Below are 26,798 nucleotides of genomic sequence, written 5' to 3' on the forward strand. Positions count from 1 at the left end.
CCAGTCACTGTTCTTTCAGCCAGCCTTGCTAATTCCACGCTGGTTACTGGGCAACAACAGATGTTCCCTTGAGGAATTGTACGTAGCTCCAGCCAGGAATACATTCCCGGCTGCAGAGCAGGCCTCAGAACCCCAGCCAAGCTGCCTCAGTGGGAAAAGAACGGGTTTTTATGTCAACGGCACTGCCAGCTCCTTACAGTGCTCCCGGGAAGATTGGGAAACACAGGCTGGAACTTTGTCATTCGCCGAAGGGGGTTCACTATCCCGAGAGGACAGGCCAGCCGACAGCTCAAAAAGCAGCACTACAGGTGCAACGAGGCAGGGGAATGTGACCGTAAGGTGATAGAATTGACCCTGCAGTTTGGGAGGGATGAATGGTATTGCAACTGTGTGAAGGTAACTGCAAAGCTGCGAGGGAGGAAATGGCCAGAGTTGGTGCGGGAGCCTGGCAGGGAATACGGTGGAGCAGCGATGGCAGGAGTTTCTGGGGGAGGGGGCGCACAGCAGCAAGGTATCCCAAAGTAGAAGCATGCTAAGGGATGGGAGTGGATGAGGAGAGGGTGAGCAAGGCACCCATGGCTGACTAGAGAAATCAGGGACTGCATAAAAGAAAGAGGAAAAGCATGCAGTGTGGTGACGATTCATGGGAAAACAGAGGGTTGGGAGTCCTTTAAAAACCAGCAGAGGATAACTGAAGAAGTAATATGAGACGCGAGGATGAAATATGAGGGTAAGCTACCTAGCAACATAAAACAAGATGGCAAAACTTTTTCAGATATCTAAAAGGTGAGAGAGAGGTAAGAGTGGACTTTGGAACACTGGGATATGCGGATGGAGAAATAATTAAGGTGGGACAAAGAAATAGCAGAGGAGCTGGAGAGCTATTTGCCTCAGTTTTCCCAGCAGAAGATACCAGTGACTCACAAGAACTTCAACATAGTCAGGGAGCAGAGGTGAGTGCAGTGACCATCACAAAGGGGAGGGTGTTGGGAAAGCGAAAAGGTCTGAAGGTGGATAAATCAGGTGGGCTACACCTCAGAGGTCTGAAGGAGATAGCCGAGGAGATTGTAGAGGCGTTGGCGGTAGTTCTTTCAGGAATCATTTGAAGTCAGGGAGGACCCAGAGGACTGGACAATGGCTAATGTAACCCCCCTATGGAGGGAGGTAGAAAGCAGGAAATTATAGGCCCGTTAGCCTGACCTCGGTCGTTGGTAAGATTTTAGAGTCCTTTGTTGAGGATGTGGTTGCAGATTGCGAGGAAGTACATGGCAAAATGGGTGAAGTCAGGACAGTAAAGGGGAGGTCTGACCTGACAAATCTGTTAGAATTCTTTGAGGAGGTAACCAGCAACTTAGACAAAGGAGAGCCAGTGGACGTCATCTGTTTGGATTTCCAGAAGGCTTTTGACAAAGTGTCTCACAGGAGGCTGCTAAATATGATGAGCCCATGGTGTTAGGGGCAAGATACCAGCATAGATAGAGGATTGGTTGACCAGCAGAAGGCAGAGAGTGGGGATGGAGGGGGTCTTTTTCAGGATGGCAGGTAGTGACTAATGGGGTTCCGCAGTAGTTAGTATTGGGACCACAACTATCACGTGATACAGTAATGATCTGGATGAAGGTACTGAGGGCATTGTTGCTACATTTCCAGATGGCACAAAGGTAGACAGAGGGACAGATAGTGTTGAAGAAGCGGGGGGAACTGAAGAAGGACTTGGACCTGCTAAGGGAGTGAGCAAAGAAATAGCATATGGAATATAATGTGGGAAAGTGTGAGGTTGTGCACGTTGATAGGGAGATTGCAGGCGTAGAGTATTTTCTAAAGGGGGAAAGACTTTGTAAATCTCAAGCACAAAGGGACTTAGGAATCTTTGTTCAGGATTTCCTTCAGATTGAAATGCCGGTGAAGTTGGTGGTGAGGAAAGCAAATGCAATGTTAACATTCATTTGGGCGGCACAGTGGCACAGTGGTTAGCACTGCTGCCTCACAGCGCCAGAGACCCGGGTTCGTTTCCCGCCTCAGGCGACTGACTGTGTGGAGTTTGCACGTTCTCCCTGTGTCTGCGTGGGTTTCCTCTGGGTGCTCCGGTTTCCTCCCACAGTCCAAAGATGTGCAGGGTCAGGTGAATTGGCCATGCTAAATTGCCCGTAGTGTTAGGTAAGGGGTAAATGTAGGGGTATGGGTGGGTTGCGCTTCGCGGGTCGGTGTGGACTTGTTGGGCCGAAGGGCCTGTTTCCACACTGTAATGTAATGTAATCTAATCTAATCTAATCATTTCAGGAAGGCCAGAAAACAAGAGCAGGGATGTATTGCTGAGGCTGTATAAGGCCTCAGATTGCTTTTGGAATATTGTAGGCAGTTTGAGCCCTGTATCTCAGGAAGGATGTGCTGGCATTGGAGGTGATCCAGAGGAGGGTTACAAAAATGATTGCGGGGATGAAAGGCTTGTCATATGAGGAGTGGTCGAGGACTTTGGGGTCTGCACTCAGTGGAGTTTAGAAGGATGAGCTGGGGTCTGATTGAAACTTTCAGAATACTGAAAAGCCTGGATAGACTGGCTGTGGAGAAGCTGTTTCCACATTAGAGGGAGAGACCGGAACCTGAGGGAACAGCCTCAGAATGAAGGACCGATCCTTTGGAAATGAGATGAGGAGGTATTTCTTCAGAAAGAGGGTAATGAAGCTGTGGAACTTATTGCTGCAGGGGGCTGCGGAGACCACGTCATTAAGAGTATTTAAGACAGAGATACATAGGTTCTTGAGTAGTAAGTTGATCAAGGGTTATGGGGAGAAAGCAGAAGGATAGGGCTGAGAAACATATCAGCCATGAATGAATGATGGAGCAGACTTGATGGGCTGAATGGCCCAGTTCTATTCCTATATCTTCTGTTTTTATGGATTTATTCTGCATTCCAGGGAGCAGAGGAATCTAAATATTGTATTGCGTGAGTGCAGGTAAATTAGTGTGCAGGTCCAGCAAGTAATAATTAGATTAGATTACTTACAGTGTGGAAACAGGCCCTTTGGCCCAACAAGTCCACACCGACCCGCCGAAGCGCAACCCACCCATACCCCTACATTTACCCCTTACCTAACACTACGGGCAATTTAGCATGGCCAATTCACCTAACCTGCACATCTTTGGACTGTGGGAGGAAACCGGAGCACCCGGAGGAAACCCACGCAGACACGGGGAGAACGTGCAAACTCCACACAGTCAGTCACCTGAGTCGGGAATTGAACCCGGGTCTCTGGCGTTGTGAGGCAGCAGTGCTAACCACTGTGCCACCGTGCCGCCTTTATCGCGAGAGGGACTGAACAGTAAGGATGCAATGCTTCAGTTAAACAGGACAAAGGTGAGACCACATCGCAAATACTGTGTGCAGTTTTCGTCTGCTTAGTTAAGGAAGAGCGTAAGTGCTCAGAGTAGGTCTCACCAGTTTGATAGTTGGAATGAGTGGCTTGTCTTGAGAGCCAAGATGGGACAGACTGGGCTTCTTTCTGCTGGAGTTTAAACAAATCAGGGGATAATTCGATTGAAGTGTTCTTTGCAAGTACGTTTGCAGACGAGGCATAGATGGCAGTGGAAAAGGTCATCTGAGAGCGCAACAGGATCTCGATCAGCTGGGCCAATAGGCCGAGGCATGGAGATTCATTTAGATAATTGCGAGGTTTTGCATTTTGGTAAGACAAACCAGGACAGGACTTATGCCAGTTAATGGTAGGGGAGTGTTGTTGAACAGAGAAATCCAGAGGTGCAGGCCGATAGTTCCTTGCAAGTGGCATCACAGGTGGACAGGGTGGTGAAGAAGGCATTTGGCGCACTTGTCTTTTTCAGTCAGAGCATCGAGGACAGGATTTGGGATGTCATGTTGCAACTGTACAGGACATTGGTGAAGGCGCTTTTGGAGTACTATATACAATTCTGGTCGCCCTGCTGTCGGAAGGATGTCATTAAACTCGAAAAAGTTAAAAATAGATTTACAAGGATGTGACCCAGACTGGAGGGCTTGCAGCCGGGACTTCTCTCCGCGAAGGAGAGACCTCACCGAGGTTTATAAAGCCATGAGGGGCATAGCTGAGATGAATTCCCCTAGCATAGGGGAATTCAAAAACTAGAGGTCACAAGTTTAAGGTGAGAGGGGAAAGCTTCAAAAGGGACCTGAGGGGCGACGTTTTCACACGGAGGGTTGTGCACATATGGAATGAGCTGCCAGAGGAAGTGTCAGAGGCAGGTATCATTACAACATTTAAAAGATTATTGGACAGGTATATGGATAGGGGAGGTTTACAGGGATATGGACCAAACACAGGTAAATGGGACTAGTTCCGTTTAAGACACCTTGGTCAGCACAGATGAGTTGGGCCGAAGGGCCTGTTTCCATACAAGTGGAAATGATGTTTCCTCTTGTGGGTGACTCCAGATCTAAAGGCAGCTTATTAAAATTTGGGGCACCTTTTTTTTATGGCAGAGATGAGAGGAGCTATTTTCCTCTGAGAATTGTGTGGCTTTGGAACTCTCTGTCTCAGAAGGTGGCGGAGGTAGTCTCATTAAATATTTTTAAGGTGGAACTGGAACGGTCTGCGTTGGGGAAGGGAATTACGTAATAAGGTAATGTGGTTTTCAGAACCTAACCAGATCATGTCAGACGGCAGCCCAGACTGTGAGGGCTGAACGGCCTCCTCCCGCTCCAGTTTTATATCCTCATCCGTCTGAGGTTCAGCGTTCGGAGTGTGTTAGAGCTGGTGTGAGGCTCCGCGCAGAACAGGATATGGTCTGTACAGCAGGGGAGGGAAAGGCCTCCCCCAAGACTGACACAGTATCAGCAGAATAAAGTTTCTGTGTGGAGACAATTGACTTGTTTTTGATTCTCCGCAAGTCTGGGCTGTGGTCACCCAGACAGGAATGTGCAGATGAACAAGGCTTGTAGTGTCAGGGACTCACAGCGATTTAGTAATAGCCTCAGGAATCTTTCCCATCCCAGGCTGCTACTGATTTCCAAGCCCCAGAGTTTCCTCAATGTTTCCGTATGGGATGAGTGCTTCTCTGTCTGTATGGGCTTCTATTTAATTGGCTCCTCTTGATCTAACAACAAGGCAGCGACTGTCACTGTTCCGTCTCTTCCTTGTCTTGGGAAGAATTGTCCGATGTTTTCCCCTGCAGCCCTCTCCGCAAATTTTCCGATGATGGCTCAGTGGGAATGTGACTGGTGGAGCTTAGCCTGTGATGGACAAGCTGTCCTCAATCCCCCTCACAGTGACATGAACATAGCTGGAGACATGTCCGCAGAGGGACAGGGTGAAGATAGTACAGCGTGCAAATCAGTAATGAGATCCTGAGGAGAAGTTATCCTGCGATCAGCTTGATGGTCGTTTCTGTTATGAAATTACTGTGTTAATCAGCTGCCTGAGACCTCAGCAGAGGTAGACTCATAGAGGTCTGCAGCACTGAGAAAGGCCCTTTGGCCCATCAAATCTGTGGTGGGTAGAAACAACATCTAACTATCCTCATCCCATTCCCTAACACTGGGCCCATAGCCTTGTGTGTCTTGACACATTGAAATGCTTCTTCAATGTTCTAACAGTTTCTGCCTCTGTCGGCAAATTTCAGGGAAGTGTAAAAATGAAAGGGAAGTGATAATGGGGGATTTCAACTTGCCCCACATTAACTGGGATAGTCATCGTGTGAAAGGTTTGGAGGGAGCAGAATGCTTAAAGTGCTTCGAGTTTAGCTTTCTAAGACAGCCTGTGCAAGGCCCGAAAAGTGAAGGGCCAGTCCTGGACTTAATTTTAGGTGATGAAGCTGGTTAAAGTATCAGTGGGGCAGTATTTTGCAGACCACGATCATCACTCTGTTAGACTCAAGATCTAACAGAGATCTTGGGCCTGAATTCAAAGCTCTCAACTGGGAGAAGGCTGATTTTAATAAGTTCAGACATGATTGGGTCAGACTAGACTGGGAGCAGGTACTTTCAGGTAAATCTGTCGAGTACAGGACCAACATGTTCCATGAAAGAAAATGGGTGGGGACCGTTAAATTCTGTGATATACAGGATGGGATTAAGAGAAAAACGGAGGCCTATTGCAGATCCCAAGGGCTCAAAAGAGCAGAAACCCTAAAGGAGCATAGAATGCACAGGAGGGAATTCAAAGGGGAGATTAGGAGAGCTAAAAGCAGGTAACATAAAGGAAAATCCTAAACTCTTTCACAGGTACATTAAGATAAAAGGATAAACGAGAGAAAGCATAGGGCCCATTCGACGAAAGTGAGGTCTGCAGATGCTGGAGATCAGAGTCAAGATTGGAGTTGTGCTGGAAAAGCACAGCAGGTCAGGCAGCATCTGAGGAACAGGAAAACTGACGTTTCAGGCAAAAGCCCTTCATCAGGAAGGGCTTTTGCCTGAAACGTCGATTTTCCTGCTTCTCGGATACTGCCTGACCTGCTGTGCTTTTCCAGCACAACTCCAATCTTGACCAGGGCCCATTAGAGACTGCGGTAATAATTTGTGCGTTGAACCCACATAACATTTAGGAAGTATTTAATGTGTCCTTGCGGTGCCAAGGCGTACAAGGCTATGGGCCGAGAGCTGCAAAATGAGTTTGGAATGTGGGAGGGAACCAGAGCACTCGGAGAAAACCCGCACGGACACAGGGCAAATGTGCAAACTCCACACAGACTGTCACCTGAAGTTGGAATCAAACCTGGATCCCTGGGGCTGTGAGGCATCTGTGCTAACCACTGAGCCACTGTGCCACCCCAATCACAACCCATTTGTCCATAGTGTTCGGGGATGCATAGGTTGGGTGCATTGGTCAGGGGATAATATGTGGGATAATAGGGTGGGGGAATGGGTCTGGATGGGTCAGAAGGTCAGTGTGGGCTTGTTGGGCTGAAGGGTCTGTTTCCACTCTGCAGGGATTCTATGAATCTTTGATTCTATGATTCTATGAGAATAGTTTGGTGGTTATTGGTGGCAGTCACAATGGGCTAAAGGACTTTCTTCTGTGCTGTCAGTCTCTATGAGTCTGTGACACCACAGTAACTTCCAAATTCCCACCACCCTCTGGGTAGAAGTATTTTTCCTCAGATCTTCTTTAACACCTCCAGCCCCTTACCTTAAAGCCTGCATCAATGATTGAGGGTGTCACATTACTGGATGACAATCACCAACATCTGGATTAGTGGTGCTGGAAGAGCACAGCAATTCAGGCAGCATCCGAGGACAGGCAAAATCAACGTTTCGGGCAAAAGCCCTTCATCAGGAATAAAGGCAGAGAGCCTGAAGTATGGAGAGAGGAGGGTGGGGGTGGGGAGAGAGTAGCATAGAGTACAATAGGTACATGGTTGAAGAGCTTCAGGGCTGAGGAAATGACCTGGGAGTTGCAGTGAGAGAGAGACTCCCTGAGATTCTTGTAGAGAGAGGAGGAAAACTTCTTCAAGGCAGGCATCCTTGCAAGAGGATTCGCAGTTACCTCGACAATCACCAACAATCTGTCCTGGTCCACCCACATCAATGTGATGGTCAAGAAAACACAACAATGTCCCTACTTCCTCAGGAGGCTAAGGAAATTCAACATGTCCACAAAGACTGCTACTATTTTTATAGATGCCCGATAGAAAGCATCCTATCCAGATGCATCATAATGTGATATGGCAGCTGCTCTTCCTAAGACCGCAAGAAACTACAGAGAGTCATGAACACAGCCCAGTCCCTCATGCCAATCAGCCTTCTATCCATTGGTTCTGTCTATGCTTGATGTACAGAGAGATCTGGGAGTTCAGGTCCATTATACCCTGAAGGTGGCAATGCAGGCTGATAGACTGGTCAAGAAGGCATATCGCATGCGTTTCTTCATCAGACGGGGTATTGAGTACAGAGTTGGCAGGTCATGTTACAGTTGTGTAGGACTTTGGTTCGGCCACATTTAGAACACTGCGTGCAGTTCTGGTCACCATGTTACCAAAAGGGTGTGGATGCTTTGGAGAGGGTGCAGAGGTGGTTCACCAGGATGTTGCCTGGTATGGAGGGCGCTACATTAAGATTGTTTCCATTAGAAAGATGGAGGTTGGGGGGGGGGGTGCGGAAACCTGATACAGGTCTACAAAATCATGAGAGGTATAGACAGAGTGAATAGCAAGAAGCTTTTTCTCAGAGTGGGGGACTCAATTACTAGGGGTCACAAATTCAAGATAAGAGGGGAAGGGTTTAGGGGAGATATTTATGGAACGTTCTTTACACAGAGGGAGTGGGTGACTGGAACACGTTGCCTGTGGAGGTAGTAGATGCGGGCACGATAGTGTCATTTAAGATGCATCTAGACAGATACATGAATGGTCAGGGAGCAGAGGGATACAGATCCTCAGAAAATAGGCGACAGGTTTAGATAGACAATTTGGATCGGCACAGGCTTGGAGGGCCGAAGGGCCTGCTCCTGTGCTGTAATTTTCTTTGTTCTCTATACTTCACACTGCCTCGGGAAAGCAACTAACATAATCAAAAGCCCCAGTTATATTCTCTACCACCCTCTTGTATCAGGAAGATTATATAAAGGTTGAATACATGTATGAATAGATTCAAGGACAGCTTCTTCCCCAGTATTATCAGACCTTTGAACAGACCTCTCAAGTGTTAATTCTGATCTCTCTGTCTGCACCTTCTGTAACACTGTATTGTGCACTCTGATCTGCTACCCTAAACCACTTTGTATTTTACAATCTGCCCGTAAAGCATGCAAAACAACACTTGTCACTCTATCACGGTACACGTGACAACAATAAATTAATCAATAAATCTATGCCCACCCCCACTGGTCATCGATCCTTCCATTAAGTAGCAAAGTTTCTTCCTGCCTACCCTATATAAGCCCCTTATAATTTTATACGTATCAAATATGGCCCCTCTCAATCAGTGAAGAACAGAGATTGAGCTAACTGCTGTTATTTTCCTTAGGGCAGAGGAGACTGAGAGGAGACCCGTGGGCATAGATTTCAGGTGAGGGACAGGAGGTTTAGAGGAGATGTGAGGAAACATGGTTTCACTCAGAGGCAGTGGAAACCTGGAACTCACTGCTGTACCCTCGTAACATGGAAGAGATACTTAGATGAACACTTGCATACAAGGCTCTGGGCCAAGTGCTGGAGAACAGGATGAGAATAGTTAGGTGGCTGCATCGGACGGGGTATTGAGTACCAAGAGTTGGCAGGTCATGTTACAATTATTTAAGTCTTTGGTCGCCACAGTACCAAAAGGATGTGGATGCTTTGGAGAGGGTGCAGAGGAGGTTCACCAGGATGTTGCCTGGTATGGAGGGTGTTACATTAGGGTTGTTTCCTTTAGAAAGATGGAGGTTGAGAGGGGACCTGATTGAGGCCTACAAAATCATGAGAGGTGGACAAAGTTAAAAATCACACAACACCAGGTTATAGCCCAACAGGTTTAATTGGAAGCACACTAGCTTTCGGAGCGACCCTCCTTCCTCAGGTGATAGGGCTCCCACCTGATGAAGGAGCGTCGCTCCGAAAGCTAGTGCTTCCAATTAAACCTGTTGGACTATAACCTGGTGCTGTGTGATTTTTAACTTTGTCCACCCCAGTCCAACACCGGCATCACCGAATCGTGAGAGGTGTAGACAGGGTTGGATAGCAAGAAGCTTTTTTTCCCGGAGTGCGGAACTCAATTACTAGGGGCCATGAGTTCAAGATGAGAGGGGGAAGTTTAAGGGAGATATCATATATGGACATGATGGACCAAAGGGCCTTTTTCTGTACTGTAGCTCTCTGTGACTGCAGCTGTCTGTTACCCAGCTATAAACCTTCATTCCTGGAAACATTCAGGTCCTCTATTAAATTCTCCAGAGGCATCACATCCTTTTAACGTGTCAGTTGTGAAATTAGACTTAACGTTTTAGTTGATGGGGAAGGTGAGGTGCACGCTGATTTTTTTTAAAAACCAGTTTAAAATAACTTCCTTTTTTCATTCTGGATGACTCCATTCATAAAGCCCAGCATCCTGTGTGCCTTTATAAAGTGCAATAATCTGTAATAATAAAAAAAAACAACTCAGCCAGTGAGGCAGGCTGTCAGCTTGACGTGGTAACTCGATTGACCTCTCATTATCTGCAATGATTTCTGCTTTTGTTACTATTGTTTTGTTCAACACTCTCTCAACCTGCCCTGTCGCCTTCAATTGCTTTGTGTCCTGAAATCCCCCTCCAAATCACTGGCCATCCTGACTTGGAAATATATTGCCGTTCCTTCAGCTTGCTGGGTCAAAGTCCCTCGGAATTCCCTCCCTAAGGGTGTTGTGGGTCTACCTACAGCATGTGGAGCAGCAGTTCAAGAAGACAGCTCACCACCACCTTCTTAAGGGCAACTAGGCACAGGCAATAAATACCGACACAGCCGGCCATGCCCACTTCCCATAAATGAATTTGAAAGCCATTCCGCCTCAGCACTTCCTGCACCCCCTTTACCCTACGGCTGATACTTTCTCTCCTCCCAAAATGCGCCATCTCACTTTCAATGCCACATTCTGCTTGCTGCCCGCTGCCCCATATCCTTGTGGAGACTCTCACAATTCCTCCCGGTGTTGGTCTGTTTTGAGTTTCATATCACCCAGAACTTTGGAAATTACGGAAATGTGGACGTTTTGTGCCCTGCTGTTCCTCCTCTCAGCTCCCTCCTCCACTGGGGTCCTGTTGCAAGAACAAATCGTCAATTCCAGCCCGAGAAGATGCTGGCGAGATCAGGCTTGAGCCTGAGTCATTGGCTTGGACAGAGAGTTGGCAGGGAGGCTGGGACAGTGTCAGGCGAGTGGGGGCTGGAAGGAGGGGGAATGTGTGAAAGTTGACTTTGTAAAATATTGAACTGTGAGCTCACATGAATACCGTGAATTGGATGGCTTTTTAAAAAATATTTGCTTATGAGTTGAATGGGCAACTGCTAGGGTGACCCGGTGGCTCAGTGGTCAGCACTGCTGCCTCACAGCGCCAGGGACCCGACATCGATTCCAGCCTTGGGTGACTGTCTGTGTGCAATTTGCGCATTCTCCAGTTAACCCCCCCCCCCACAGACAGAAGGGAAGTGAGTAGCTCCTTATTAAAATAATCAGTAGTTGTTCTAGCAACTTGTCTTATCTAACAGAGAGATGAATGGCAGGCTAGCTCCGAGCCCCACCTCCCCTTGGTGGAGTAAGCACTGTGCGCTGTTTGAGAACAATGGGTCACGTCCTGTATCCTGTATGTGCAGGAAGTACTATCCGACTCAAGTTTTGGAATTTGAACAGCAGCTGTGGAACCATTGTTGTGTATTTGGTGTGTTTGAGAGCATGGTGTTAGCGCCATTTTTGGAATTGGCCACTTCACAGCCGAAATGCATGTTGGGAATGCGGCAGCCAACAAGTAATTACAAAGGAGCAGGCAGCTTTCTGAGTGGAGCTCAATGTCCACCCTTGGCCGGGAGAGGGGAGCGGGGGGGGAGTATAAAGAAGACTGGAACAGCACCGGACTTTCAATAAGATCCCACACAAAATAAATCAATTCAGTGGAAGTGCACCAGTATGGGGGTTATATACTAGAATGGATTTTGTTTTTTTCCTTTTCTCTTTTTTATTTGTGGGATAAGGGAATTGCTGGCTGGGCCAGCATTTATCGCCTGTCCCTAATTACCCTGGAGAAGGTGGTGGTGAGCTGCCTCCTTGATTTGCTGCAGTCCGCCTGCTGTGGGTTGACCCACAATGCAACAAGGGAGAGAATTCCAGGATGTTGACCCAGCGACAGTAAAGGAATCGCAATGTATTTCCAGGTCAGGATGGAGCGTGGCTTGGAGGGGAACTTGCAGATGGCCATGTTCCCATGTCGCTGCTGCCCTTGTCCTTCTAGGTGGACGTGGGTTCGGAAAGTGCTGACTGAGGATCTTTGGGGATTGGTTAACAGGCAGAGAGTGGGAATAAAGGGGACATGCTGAGTTTGACAGACTGTGACCAGTGGGATACTACAAAGATCAGTGCTTCTGAAGAAGTGTCATACCAGCCTTGAAACATTAATTCTGTTCCTCTCTCTCTCTCTCTCCCCCTCCCCCCTCCCCACAGAGCTGCTGAGTGTCTCCTCCACTCTCTGCATCGATTGTAATATTTTGAGGTTTGCTGATGATACAAAACATGGGTTGGAACGTAAGCTGTGAGGAGATGCAAAGAGGCTTCAAGGGGGATTTAGACTGGGCCAAGTGGGTAAGAATATGATGGATGAAACAATGTGAGGGTGATTCAATTTGTTGGGCAGAATGATGGTGCAGAGTATTCATAACTACCAATGTCCAAAGGAACATGGGTGTCCTTTTGGGTGAGCCACTGAAAGCTAGCTTGCAGGTTCAGAAAGCAATCAGAACGGCGAATGGTACATTGGCCTTTATCATCAAAAGATTTGAGTTCAGAAGCTAGGAAGTCTTGTTTCAATTGTACAGAACTTGGTGAGACTGGAGTATGGTGTACTGTATTTGTTTACTGTACTTGTTCCCTTGTTTAAGGAACGAGTGGAAAAGTGAGGACTGCAGATGCTGGAGATCAAAAAGTGTGGCATTGGAAAAGCACAGGCCGGTCAGGCAGCATCCGAGGAGCAGGAGAGTCAATGTTTCAAGCATAAGCTCTTCATCAGGAATGTGGGAGGTGAAGAACTCCTGATGAAGAGCTTATGCTCGACGCGTCGACTCTCCTGATCCTCGGATGCTGCCTGACCGGTTGTGCTTTTCCAGCACTACCCTTTTTGACCAAGTAGGGGGGGGAGAGCTGTTGAGGGAGTGTAGCAGAGGTTCACCAATCTGATTCCTGGGAACGTGGGACTATCCTGTAAGAAGAGATCTGAGGAATTTGGAAGAATGTGGGCGGCACGGTGGCGCAGTGGTTAGCACTGCTGCCTCACAGCGCCTGAGACCCGGGTTCAATTCCCGCCTCAGGCCACTGACTGTGTGGAGTTTGCACGTTCTCCCCGTGTCTGCGTGGGTTTCCTCCGGGTGCTCCGGTTTCCTCCCACAGTCCAAAGATGTGCAGGTCAGGTGAATTGGCCATGTTAAATTGCCCGTAGTGTTAGGTAAGGGGTAAATGTACAGGTATGGGTGGGTTGCGCTTCGGCGGGTCGGTGTGGACCTGTTGGGCCGAAGGGCCTGTTTCCACACTGTAATGTAATCTAAAAAATGAGAGATGATCTCATAGAGGCTTACTCAATCCTTAAAGGGAGAGACAGAGTCAATTAAAATGTGATGTTTCAGTCACTGACTGTGGGATGTAGGATCAAGGGACATTGTTTCAGAATAAAAGAGAAGCCTTTTCAGACTGAGATGAAGAGGGAGTTCTTCAGAGTGTGGTGAATCTTTGAACTAGTCTGTCCCAGAGGACAGCGAGAACTCGGTAATTGAGTAAGTTCAAGAGAAAGATTGAGAGATTTGTGGAGATTAATGACATCAAGGGACATAGCACACGAATTGAGGTTGATGATGCGGAATGGCAGAGGAGGGTCGGGGGGGGGCTGAATGGCCTCTTCCTGTGCCAATCTTTTAATGATTCGACAGTTTAACAGATGGCTATTGGATAGGCGGGGGAATGCACAGCCATCTCATGATGGCGTGTTGCCCTCCTGATGCCGGAGGCTGGCTCTGCAAAGCTGTCTGACCCTGGGCAGTGGAGTGGCTGGTGCAAGTTGACAGCACCAACTCCGTTAGAGAGGGAGATGGGGAGCAGAACTTAGGTAAGAAACTGACAAAGCTGTGTCATGAAAGTAGTAATCTACAGATTAATCCCAGTGCCAGCAGGTAGAGAGATAGAAGAATAAGGCAGAGGAATGTGCAGCTAGGAATAGGGAGCAGGAGAGAATGCTTATGATTCCGAAACCATTGGGATCAGCTCTGGGGAGGTTGGGGGCAGTACAAAATGGACAGTTCACACCAAAACGGAGTTCCGGAATGGGATGCTTCACAATTGGTGTTGGAGACTATCTGAATTAACTTGAAAACCAAAACATGATGCCAGACAGAGATAGTAGACTATTTGGGACAGAGAGTTAGTACTAGATTAGATTACATTACAGTGTGGAAACAGGCTCTTCGGCCCAACAAGTCCACACCGACCCGCCGAAGCGCAACCCACCCATTCCCCTACATTTACCCCTTACCTAACACTACGGGCAATTTAGCACGGCCAATTCACCTGACCCTGCACATCTTTGGACTGTGGGAGGAAACCGGAGCACCCGGAGGAAACCCACGCAGACACGGGGAGAACGTGCAAACTCCACACAGTCAGTCGCCTGAGGCGGGAATTGAACCCGGGTCTCTAGTGCTGTGAGGCAGCAGTGCTAACCACTGTGCCACCGTGCCGCCCATTTATGAGGTATCTACTCTGTGAATGGATATGGATGCATGCAGTTTGATAAATAAGATTAAAGAGGTACAGACATAGATCACTAAGTGGAAATATGACGTTGTGGTCAATACAGAGAACTGGCCCAAAAGAGAGCAGGACTGGTTGTTAAACATCCCTGGATATTAAGTGCTCAGAGAAGGTTAAGGTGAATACTGCAGTGCAGGAGACAGAGTAATCCCAGTGGGGTCAAGGACACAATCGATTTGGCAAAAAAAAGTGCAGGTGCATTGCTTGCTGTGATCTATCGGTCAGCTGATAGAAACAATGCAGAAGGACAAACTTGCAAGCAAACTGCAAAATGCAGCAAGAATTATCGAGTATGCAAGCAGTCGTTTAGTACAGAATGTGAGCATTGCTGGAAAAAAGATACATTTTGTCAAAGCTATCCATCTCGCACTCAACAGGACCATTCACAAGAATACCAAAGTAACATCGCAGAGGAGAGTGCTGATTGGTTGACAGGTGCCCTTTGATGGGCTGGGCATTGCCATGGAGAGTTGAAACTTTATTGCTGGAACAGCACAGTAGGTCAGGCAGCATCCAGGGAACAGGAGATTCGACGTTTCGGGCACAGGCCCTTCCTCAGGAATGAGCAGAGAGTGTTCAGCAGGAGAAGATAAAAGGTAGGGAGGAGGGACTTGGAGGAGGGGAGTTGGAAATGTGATAGGTGGAAAGAGGTCAAGGTGAGGGTGATAGGTCGGAGTAGGGTGGAGGCGGAGAGGTCAAGAAGAAGACTGCAGGTCAGGAAGGCGGTGCCGGGCTGGAAGGATCCGACTGAGACAAGGTGGGGGGAGGGGGGATGAAGAAACTGGTGAAGTCCAAGTTCATCCCCTGCGGTTGGAGGGTTCCCAGTCGGAAGATAAGATGCTCCTCCTCCGACCGTCGGGTTGTTGTGGTTTGGCGGTGGATGAGTCCAATGACCTGCATATCCTCGGTGGAGTGGGAGGGGGAGTTGAAATGCTGTGCCACAGGTTGGTTGGGTTGGTTCGTCCGGGTGGCCCAGAGGTGCTCCCTGAATCGCTCCGCAAGTAGGCGGCCTGTCTCCCCAATATAGAGGAGGCCACACCGGCTGCAGCGGATGCAGTAGATGATGTGGGTGGAGGTGCAGGTGAATCTGTGGCGGATATGGAAGTTTCCCTTGGGGCCTTGGAGAGAAGTGAGGGGGGAGGTGTGGGCGCAAGTGTTGCACCTCCTGCGGTTGCAAGGGAAGGTGCCGGGAGTGGTGGTTGGGTCGGTGGGGGGTGTGGATCTGACAAGGGAGTCGCGGAGGGAGTGGTCTCTACGGAAAGCTGATAGGGGAGGGGAGGGAAATATATCCTTGGTGGTGGGGTCCGTTTGGAGGTGGCGGAAGTGACGGCGGATGATGCGCTGTACATGGAGATTGGTGGGGTGGTAGGTGAGGACCAGTGGGGTTCTGTCCTGGTGGCGGTTGGAGGGGCGGGGCTCAAGGGCGGAGGAGCGGGAAGTGGAGGAGATGCGGTGGAGGGCACCGTCGACCACGTCGGGGGGGAAATTGCGGTCCTTGAAGAAGGAGGCCATCTGTGTTGTACGTATTTTGAACTGGTCCTCCTGGGAGCAGATGCGGCGGAGACGAAGGAATTGGGAGAATGGGATGGCGTTTTTACAGGGGGCAGGATGGGAGGAGGTGTAGTCCAGGTAGCTGTGGGAGTCGGTAGGTTTGTAGTAGATGTCCGTGTTGATTCGGTCGCCTGAGATAGAAACAGAAAGGTCTAGGAAGGGGAGGGAGGAGTCCGAGACTGTCCAGGTGAATTTGAGGTCGGGGTGGAAGGTGTTGGTGTAGTGGATGAACTGTTCAACCTCCTCGTGGGAGCACGAGGTAGCGCCGATACAGTCATCAATGTAGCGAAGAAAAAGATGGGGGGTGGGGCCAGTGTAGTTGCGGAAGATGGATTGTTCCACATACCCTACGAAGAGGCAGGCATAGCTGGGGCCCATGCGGGTGCCCATGGCTACTCCTTTTGTTTGGAGAAAGTGGGAGGATTGGAAAGAAAAGTTGTTCAGGGTGAGGACCAGTTCGGTCAGTCGAAGGAGGGTGTCGGTGGAAGGGTACTGGGTGGTACGGCGGGAAAGGAAGAAGCGGAGTGCTTTGAGTCCTTCGTGATGGGGGATGGAGGTGTACAGGGACTGGATGTCCATGGTGAAGATGAGGCGTTGGGGACCGGGGAAGCGGAAATCCTGGAGGAGGTGGAGGGCGTGGGTGGTGTCACGAACGTAGGTGGGGAGTTCTTGGACTAATGGGGACAGGACCGTGTCGAGGTATGCCGAGATGAGTTCGGTTGGGCAGGAGCAGGCTGAGACGATGTCATGGAGAACCTACCAGTTCGAGTCAAAGCAGAGAATTACTGACCAGTTCACCGAGTCGTGGGGAAAATGCTAAAGTCTCGTAGAAAACAAAAATGTGATAACTAAAACTTTGGACAAAGCCAGCTTGGGTTAATGAAAGACCAATCGTCCTTAACAAATCTACTGGAGCTTTTTGAGGATGTAACTGGTAGAATAGATAAAAGAGAACCAGTTGGTGTGGTGATCTTGCATTTTCAAAAATACCTTTGATAAGTTCCCTCTGTAAGAAGTCAGTGGCAAAATGCAAAGGGAAATATATTGGCATGGATTGAGAATCAGGTGATAAACAGGAAACAGAGGATAGAAATAAATAGGTCTTTTTCTGAGAGGCAGGCGCTGACTAGTGGTTTACTGCAAGGATCAGTGCTGGGGGTCCCAGCCATTTTTGATGTACATAAATGACCTGCATGTGGGAACCAAATACAACATTTCCAAATTTGCTAGCAACACAAAACTAGGGTAAGACTATGAATTGTGAGCAGAATGCAATGAGGCTTCAAGGTGATTGAGGCAAATTGAGTGATGCACCACTTTGTTGTGAAAACCAGAGGGGCAGAGTATTATTTAAACGGTGATAGGTTTGGAAGAATCGATAAACAAAGGGCTCTGAGTGTCCTCACTCATCAGTCAATGAAACTGGAGAGGAAGATGCTGCAAAGGCAAATAATATAATGGCCTTCATTGCAAGCAGATTTGAATTATAGAGTCATCACTGTGGAAATAGACCCTTCAGGCCAACCAGTCCATGCTGAGCATGTTCCCACAGCAAAGTAATCTCATCTGTCTGCATTTGGCCTATATCTCTCCAAAGTTATTTCAACATATTGAGTGGGCAGCACGGTGGCACGGTGGTTAGCACTGCTACCGCCCAGCACCAGAGAGCGGGGTTCAATTCCTGCCTCAGGCAACTGGCTGTGTGGGGTTTGCACGTGTCTGAGCCGGTTTGCTCCAGTTTCCTCCCACAGTCCAAAAATGTGCAGGTTAGGTGAATTGGCCATGCTAAGTTGCCCGTAGTGTTAGGTGACGGGGTAAACGTAGGGGAATGGGTCTGGGTGGGTTTCTCTTCGGAGGGTTGGTGTGGACTTGTTCCACACTGTAAGTAATCTAAAGCTTTTCTGATTAATGAACTTATCCAAATGTCCTATAAACGTTGTAACTGTACCTGCATCCACCATTTCCCTCTAACAGTCCATTTTACACACAAACTACTCTGTGTAAAAAATTTGCCCCTCATTTCCTTTCTAAATTTTTTCTCCCCTCACCTTAAAAATACAACCCCTAGTTTTGAACAGCCCCACCTCAGGAAAAAAACCTGTCTTTTACCTTATCTATGCCCCTCATGATTTTATAAACCTCAATAAGGCCATCCCTCAACCTCCTTCGCTCCGTTGAAGAAACATCCTAGCTATCCAGTTTATTTTTATATCTCAAACCCTTCAGTTGTGGCAACATCCTGGAAAATCTTTTCTGATCCCTCTCCAGTTTAATAAGATTCTTCCCATTACAGAGCAAGCAGAACTGCACACAATACTCCTCAGATGCTGATGGCTAGCACGAGGGGACGTAGCTTTAGATTGAGGTAGTTTCGTTAATCAGAGGGTAGTAGGGGCGTGGAATGGCCTGCCTGCCAAATTTAAGGGCATTTAAATGGTCATTGGATAGACATATGGATGTAAATGGAATAGTGTAGGATAGATGGGCTTCAGATTGGTTCCACAGGTTTGCACAGCATCGAGGGCTGAACACGCATTCGATGTTCTAATGTTGAGAGCCGAAGGGTCTGTACTGTTCTGTTCTGTTCTATGTTCTGTGATCGCTTACGATGGGCTGGGCACATTGTCCACATAACCGACACGATACACCCCAATCATGTGCTCTACTCCCAGCTCCAAAATGGCGGGCGAGCCCTACGTTGACGGAGGAAGTGCTTCAGTGATACCCTCAAGGCCTCACTGGCAAATTGTAGCATTCCCACAGACGCCTGGGAACACAGGCCTAAGACCATCCAAAGTGGAGGAGGAACATTTGGGAAGGCGTTGAGCACCTCGTGAGTTGCCGTCAGGAAAAAGCATAGGCCATGCAAAACCAGTGTAAGGAGCGCGCTGACACACCAACAGCCCAGTCAGCCCTTCCTGTTGCCCCAAGTGGGACAAAGTCTGCCGAAGCTACATCAGCCATCTGCAGACTCACTCTGAGAGTGAAAAAGAGTCATCTTTATCTGCGAGGGACCGCCAACGAATGAATAAATGAAGTGTATCAAAGTGTGGGATAAGTGTGAGTATGTCAGTGTGTAGGGTCGGTGTGAGTATGTGAGGTAAGTGTGAGTGTGTCAGTGTGAGAGCACCAGGGCATGGGGTATGGGTGTGTCAGGGTGTGAGTGTGTCAGGGTGTGAGGTCAGTGTGTGGGGTCAGTGTGAGTGTGTCAGTGTGAGTGTGTCAGTGTGTGAGGTCAGTGTGTGGGGTCTGTGTGAGTGTGTCAGCGTGAGGGTGTCAGGGTGTAAGTGTGACAGTGTGTGGAGTCAGTGTGAGTGTGTCAGGGTGAGGTCAGTGTGTGGGGTCAGTGTGAGTGCGACAGTGTGAGTGTGTCGGTGTGTGAGGTCAGTGTGTGGGGTCAGTGTGAGTGTATCAGCGTGAGTGTGTCAGGGTGTGGGGTGTGAGCGTGTCAGGGTGAGGTCAGTGTGCGGGGTCTGTGTGAGTGCGACAGTGTGCGGGGTCAGGGTGAGTTGTGTCAGGGTGAGGTCAGTGTGCGGGGTCTGTGTGAGTGTGTCAGGGTGAGGGGTCAGTGTGAGTGTGTCATTGTGAGTGTGACAGTGTGTGGGGTGAGTGTGATTTTGTTTGTATCGTAGCCAGTCATGTTGACTGACCCCGTCTGCCTGGCTCTTACCATGAAACCTTGTCTGTCTTTTCTGTGAATAGTTTGGTAGCTGTGAACTGTGGCTTAGCTGCTACTGATTACCTTCCTGGTCTTAGTCTGATTAAACTCCCGGCTCTGGTCTATTTGTGTCAGCTTTGTGGTGAGCTTACTGCTGTTCCAAGGCCACATTTCCTTGTTATTGTGTTTCCCTCCTTCATATCAGCAGGAAACAGGCATTTGTTCGTATATCTGGGCCAGGAACCTCCCTTCAGAATGACAATAAGAAAGAATCTGTGACAAAACACAGCAGGAGCAGGAAACGGAGTTTGAAGGAGGAATTCAGGAGTGGGATTAGCAAACACTATGAGCAGAGAAATCGAAAACATTTATTAAACAACAAAAACACAAAAGCAGACATTAGAACCTCACAGAAACACAGACCATTCCAACTTTAATAAATGTTACATTGTGTACAAACGGGCTAAATCCTAACCTTTAAATCAATTATATTAATCAAATTGTGTTTGATTCCAATTCAGCTTTTTAACACCCTGTGTGTTCGTTCACTGGTGATTTCGGGTGCTGGGATTCTCCCAGTTCCTACTGGGACTTTTCCTGTTGCCGCTAGGAATCTCTCTGCCCTGCTGAGATTCTCTCAGCTCCTGCTGGGATTCACCCTGTTCCCACTTGAGGGACTCTCAGCTCCTGCTGGGATCCTCTGTGTTCCAGCTGGGAGTGTCAGGATCCTCTCTACACCTGTTAGAATGCTCCTTGTTCCTGCTGGGAATCTCTCTGGAAAACTCTCTGCTCCTGCTGGGAATCTCTCTGCTCCAGGTGAGTATTACCCTGCTGCTACTGGGAAACTCTCTGCTCCTGCTGAGAATCTCTCTGCTCTAGTTGGAGCTCTCTGGTCCTGTTGGAAAACTCACTGCTGCTGCTGGCATTCGCCTGCTCCTGCTGGGATTCTCTCTCTTATGGCTCTGAATCTCTGTGTTCCTGCTGAGATTCTCCATGTTCCTGCTGGAATTCATACTATTCATGCTGGGAACTTCCCCTGTCCTGGCATGGAGGAGTGGGTGTGGTGCTGGGATCTACTCTGCACCTGCTGATATTCTCTCTGCTCCCACTGGAAATATTCCTATTCCCACTGGGAAACTCACTGTCCCTGCTGTGAATCTCTCTGCTCCTGCTGAGAAAGTCTGCTCCTGCTGGGAATCTCACTGTTCCCACTGAGAATCTCCCTGCTCTGGGTGGAAGCTGTTTGCTCCTACTGGAAAATTTTCTGTTCCTGCTGCAAAACTCTCTGATCCTGCTGGGAATCTCTGCTCCTGCTCTGAAACTCAATGCTCCTGCTCTCTCCCCGCTAACCTGCATTCCGCACTTAGAGTCGTAGAGTCATAGAGATGTATAGCATGGAAACAGACCCTTCGGCCCAACCCGTCCACACCGACCAGATATCCCAACCCAATCTAGTTCCATCTGCCTGCACTTGGCTCACATCTCTCCAAACCCTTCCTATTCATATACCCATCCAGATGCCTTTTAAATGTTGTAACTGTACCAGCCTCCACCACATCCTCTGGCAGCTCACTCCATACACGTACCACCCTCTGTGTGAAAAAGTTGTCCCTCTCACCCTAAACCTATGCCCTCTAGTTCTGGACTCCCCCACCCTAGAGAAAAGACTTTGTCTATTTATCCTATCCGTGATTTTATAAACCCCTATAAGGTCACTCCTCAGCCCCTGACGCTTTACCCATCCTGACAAACTTCCAGGTATTTAATTAGGACTTCACTCATGCAGCCATTTTTTAATCGAAAAATGTCAAGCCAACCTAGGTGAATCTTTCTCAACCAGTTTCGCCCCATCAGACCTGGGCTCCAGCCTTCTGCTACCATCAGCTGCAAAATGAGCGAGCTCTCATAAGACGCTGGAACCAAAGTGGGCATCTGTAAAGGTTGCCTGGTATAGGTCTTTAGTCTAGCCAAGTTCTTGTGCAAACTACAGAGCGAATTTTGTTAAAGACTGGTTCAGCGATTACCGAAACGGCCGCCCAGTATCGACCTCCGTTGGAATTGGGTGACCATTTCACCAGGCAGTTATTTTGACTGGTTCTGTTTTCGGATTAGGTTCTGAACAGTTTAACTGTCCGAAACCAGATGTAAGGGGACGTTCCAGGATCTGCACTCTCCTGAATACTGGCCAATGAGTTCTCCAACTCAATTTAGATTTAGTGGGCATCTTCAACTGTCCTCAAGTCTGCAAACTACCAGCAATGGCTTGCTCGCCAGGATCAGCAAGAAAATTGGAACCATTTGGTCGAGGCTTGGCTTTGCTTTAGGGCTTTGTTAGAGTCCCTCTGTTCAGGACGTGTCCTTAGTGAGGCAATGCAATTGCTGTTCCACTCAATTGTTGTTCCCCAAGCTCAACTGGAACGTTTGGCTGTCCACTTCCACCAGAATACCCTGGACCGCATGCCCCACTTGCCACCTTTTCCCAATGACAAAGCCAGGTGTAGTAGCGGTTGGGCCAGTGGGCGCTTTTGCATAGTTACAACATACACATACAATCCCACATACCAAATTAGATTAGATTAGATTACATTACAGTGTGGAAACAGGCCCTTTGGCCCAACAAGTCCACACCGACCCGCCGAAGCGCAACCACCCATAACCCTACATTTACCCCTTACCTAACACTACGGGCAATTTAGCATGGCCAATTCACCTGACCCTGCACATCTTTGGACTGTGGGAGGAAACCGGAGCACCCGGAGGAAACCCACGCAGACACGGGGAGAACGTGCAAACTCCACACAGTCAGTCGCCTGAGGCGGGAATTGAACCCGGGTCTCTGGCGCTGTGAGGCAGCAGGGCTAACAACTGTGCCACCGTGCCGCCCACGGTTGCTTCATCAACATCTCATTAATAGTTAAACCAAAGTCGCATGGCTCTGCAAGTCATTTTAACTCATGACAAATCCTGGTATAGATTCTCCTGATTCTCAAATTGCCAAGTAAAACTGTCAGGGGAATTACCCATTGCTTTTCATTTACCCCAGCGTCATTTACCCGGAGAAAATAACACGTTCTTTCCGCATACTGGTCCCAGTCTTCGATGGCAGGATCCAGCTTCCCAAATAGCGGCATGATGCTAGAAATGCTGACCCCTAATGCTTCACTCCCTTGGCAGCAGCTGCAGTGGGAGGAGCGACAGCGAGGACCAGAGGCCTGATGGGAAGGTAGGAGTAATGTTTAAAAAGTTTTTAAAAAATAGGCAGAGCGCATGCTGAGCAGGAGCGGACATGGGACTGCTGGGTAACTCAGGCTTGATATTTGGGTGGTTGCTTTACCCGAAACACTACTCGGGTAGTGTCTCCCACCCATCCTCCTCCTCTAACCAAAAAAAACTGTTCTGACTGCTGGAATGATAAGGTGACTAGCCTTCTTTTCTCCCTCCCTTTTAGTTTTCAGTCGTCTCTTTGGGAATTTGGAATAGTGGGAATGGAGGTTAGGGCAGTTGAATGTTCCTCCTGCAGAACATGGGAGGGAACAGTTACCTCCAGTGTCCCCTGCTGACTGCATCTGTGGGAAGTGCACCCAACTCCAGCTCCTCGAAAACCGCGTTAGGGAGCTGGAGCTGGAGTTGGATGAACTTCGGATCATTCGGGAGGCAGAGGGGGTTATTGTAAGGAGTTACAGGGAGGTAGGCACACCTCAGGTAAAAGAAGAAGGTAGATGAGTTACCGTCAGGGGACAGAGAGGGAACCGGCAGACAGTGCAGGAATCCCCTGTGGCCGTTCCCCTCAACAACAAGTATACTGTTTTGGATACTGTTGGGGGGGGGGTGACTTACTAGGGGCAAGAAATGGGGCACAGGTCTCTGGCACAGAGTCTGTCCCTGTTGCTCAGAAGGCAAGGGATAAGAGGAGCAGAGCATTAGTCATTGGGGACTCCATAGTTAGAGAGACAGATAGGAGGTTCTGTAGGAATGACAGAGACTCATGTTGGTGTATTGCCTCCTTGGTGCCAGTGTTTTTGATGTCTCTGATCATGTTCTCAGGATCCTTGAGGGGGAGGGAGAGCAACCCCAAGTCGTGTTCCACATCAACACCAATAACATAAGTAGGAAAAGGGATGGGGATTTATGGCAAAATTTCAGGGAGCTAGGGTGGAAGCTTAGAGCTAGAACAAAGAGAGTTGTTTCTCTAATTTGTTGCCCTTCCACGAGTTAGCAAAACGAGGAATAGGGAGAGAGAGGAGTTGAACACGTGGCTACAGGAATGGTGCAGGAGGGAGGGTTTTGGATTCCTGGATAATTGGGGCTTTTTCTGGTGTAGGTGGGACCTTGCACAAACAGGACGGTCTTCACCTGAACCAGAGGAGTACCAATACCCTGGAGGGGATCATTTGCTAATGTTTTTAGGGTGGGTTTAAACTAATTCAGCAGGCGTATGGGAACCTAAATTGTAGTTCAAGTATACAAGAGGTTGAGAGTAGTGAAGTCAGAAATCAAGTTTCAGGGTCGCAAGAAGGCACCGGCAAGCAAAACGTCGGTTTAAAGTGTGACTACGTCAACGCCAGGAGCATCTGGAATAAGATGGGTGAACTTGCAGCATGGGTTGGTATCTAAGATTTCGATGTTGTGGTCATTCCAGAGACATGGGTAGAGCAGGGACAGGAATGGTTATTGCAAGTTCCGGGATTTAGATGTTTCAGTAAGAACAGGAAAAATGGTCAAAGAGGGCGGGTTATGACATTGTTAGACAAGGACAGTATTACAGCTGCAGAAAGGACGTTTGAGGACTCGTCTACTGAGGTAGTATGGGCTGAGATTAGAAACAGGAAATATGAGGTTACACTGTTGGGAGTTTTCTATAGGCCCCCCCAGTAGTTCCAGAGATGTAGAGGAAAGGATAGCAAAGATAATTCTCGATAGGAGCAAGAGTGACAGGGTAGTTGTTATGGGGGACTTCAACTTCCCAAGTATTGACTGGGAATACTATAGTACAAGTACTTTTGTGTCCAATGTGTGCAGGAGTGTTTCCTGACACAGTATGTAGACAGGCCAACAAGGGGCAAGGCCACATTGGATTTGGTCCTGGGTAATGAACCAGGCCAAATGTTGGCTTTGGAGGTAGGTAAGCACTTTGGTGATAGTGACCACAATTCAGTTGTGTTTAGTTTAGCGATGGAAAGGGATAGGTATACACCAGAGGGCAAGAGTTACAGTTGGGGAAAAGGGACGATGCGACTAGACAAGATTTAGGATGCATAGCATGGCGAAGGAAATTGCAGGAGATGGGCACAATAGAAATGTGGAGCTTATTCAAGGAACAGTTACTGTGTGTCTTTGATAAGTATGTACCTGTCAGGCAGGGAGGAAGTGGTTGAGCAAGGGAGCTGTGGTCTACTAAAGAAGTTGAATCTCTTGTCAAGAGGAAGAAGAAGGCTTATGTTAGGATGAGATGTGAAGGCTCAGTTAGGGTGAGTGAGAGTTACAACGTGGCCAGGAAAGACCTAAAGAGAGAGCTAAGATGAGAGAGGAGAGGACATGAGAAGTCATTGGTGGATAGGATCAAGGAAAACCCTAAAGCTTTGCATAGTAATATAAGGGATAAAAGAATAACTAGAGTAAGATTAGGGCCAATCAAGGACAGTAGTGGGAAGTTGTGCGTGGAGTCTGAGGAGATAGGGGAAGTGCTAAATGATTATTTTTCATCAGTATTCACACTGGAAAAAGACAATGTTGTTGAGGAGAATACTGAGAAACAGGCTACTAGACTAGATGGGATTGAAGTTCGCAAGGAGGACGTGTTAGCAATTCTGGATAGTGTAAAAATAGATAAATCCCCTGGGCCAGATGGGATTTATCTTAGGATTCTCTGGGAAGCCAGGGAGGAGATTGCAGAGCCTTTGGCTTTGACCTTTATGTCATCATTGTCTACAGGAATACTACCAGAAGACTGGAGGATAGCATATGTTGTTCCCTTGTTCAGGAGGGGAGTAGAGACAACCCTGGAAATTATAGACCAGTGAGCCTTACATCGGTTGTGGGTAAGGTGTTGGGAAAGGTTATAAAATATAGGATTTATAATCATCTTGATAGGAATAATTTGATGAGGGATAGTCAACACGGTTTCGTGAAGGGCAGTCATGCCTCACAAACTTTATTGAGTTCTTTGAGAAGGTAGCCAAACAGGTGGATGAGGGTAAAGCCTTTGATGTGGTGTATATGGATTTCAGTAAGGTCTTTGAAAAGATTCCCCACGGTAGGCTACTGCACAAAATAATAAGACATGGGATTGAGGGTGATTTAGCGATTCGGATCAGAAATTGGCTAGCTGAAAGAAGACAGAGGGTGGTGGTTGATGGGAAATGTTCATCCTGGATTTCAGTTACTCGTGGTGTACCGCAAGGATCTGTTTTGTGTCCACTGCTGATTGTCATTTTTATAAGTGACCTGGATGAGGGAATAGAAGGATGGGTTAGAAAATTTGCAGACGACATTTAGGTTGGTACAGTTGTGGATAGTGCCGAAGGATGTTGCAGGTTACAGAGAGACATAGATAAACTGCAGAGCTGGGCTGAGAGGTGGCAAATGGAGTTTAATGTGGAAAATTGTGAGGTGATTCACTTTGGAAGGAGCAACAGGAATGCAGAGTACTGGGCTAATGGTAAGATTCTTGGTAGTGTTGATGAACAGAGAGATCTCGGTGTCCATGTACATAGATCCCTGAAAGTTGCCACCCAGGTTGATAGGGCTGTTAAGGAGGCATATGGTGTGTTAGCTTTTTATGGGTAGAGGGTCTGAGTTTCAGAACTATGAGGTCATGATGCAACCGAACAAAAGCCTGGTGAGGCTGCACTTGGGAGTATTGCGTACAGTTCTGGTCACCGCATTATAGGAAGGATATGGAAGCTTTGGAAAGGGCTCAGAGGAGATATACTAGGAAGTTGTCAGGGAAGGTCTTATGAGGAAAAGCTGAGGGACTTGAGGCTGTTTTCGTTTGAGCGAAGAAGTTTAAGAGGTGACTTAATATAAGATAATCAGAGGGTTAGATAAGGTGGACAGTGAGAGCCTTCTTCCTTGGATGGTGATGGCTAGCACAAGGGGACGAAACTTTAAATTGAGGACAGATGTCAGAGGTAGTTTCTTTACTCAGAGAGG

General features: G+C 48.1%; 1 long non-coding RNA gene across 1 annotated transcript in view; it reads left to right on the top strand.

Annotated features, from left to right (window-relative positions):
- The first annotated feature begins 221 nt into the window (after window positions 1-221).
- The window catches only part of LOC122559119 (uncharacterized), a 37,429-nt gene continuing 10,852 nt past the window's right edge, over window positions 222-26,798 (top strand). The window contains exon 1 of the long non-coding RNA XR_015759278.1: window positions 222-339. This is a non-coding gene — a long non-coding RNA (uncharacterized LOC122559119). The remainder of the gene's footprint in view (window positions 340-26,798) is intronic.

Source organism: Chiloscyllium plagiosum, unplaced genomic scaffold, assembly GCF_037043375.1.
Source record: "Chiloscyllium plagiosum isolate Xiang-an unplaced genomic scaffold, Cpla_swu_hap1 HiC_scaffold_14, whole genome shotgun sequence".
NCBI lineage: Eukaryota > Metazoa > Chordata > Chondrichthyes > Orectolobiformes > Hemiscylliidae > Chiloscyllium > Chiloscyllium plagiosum.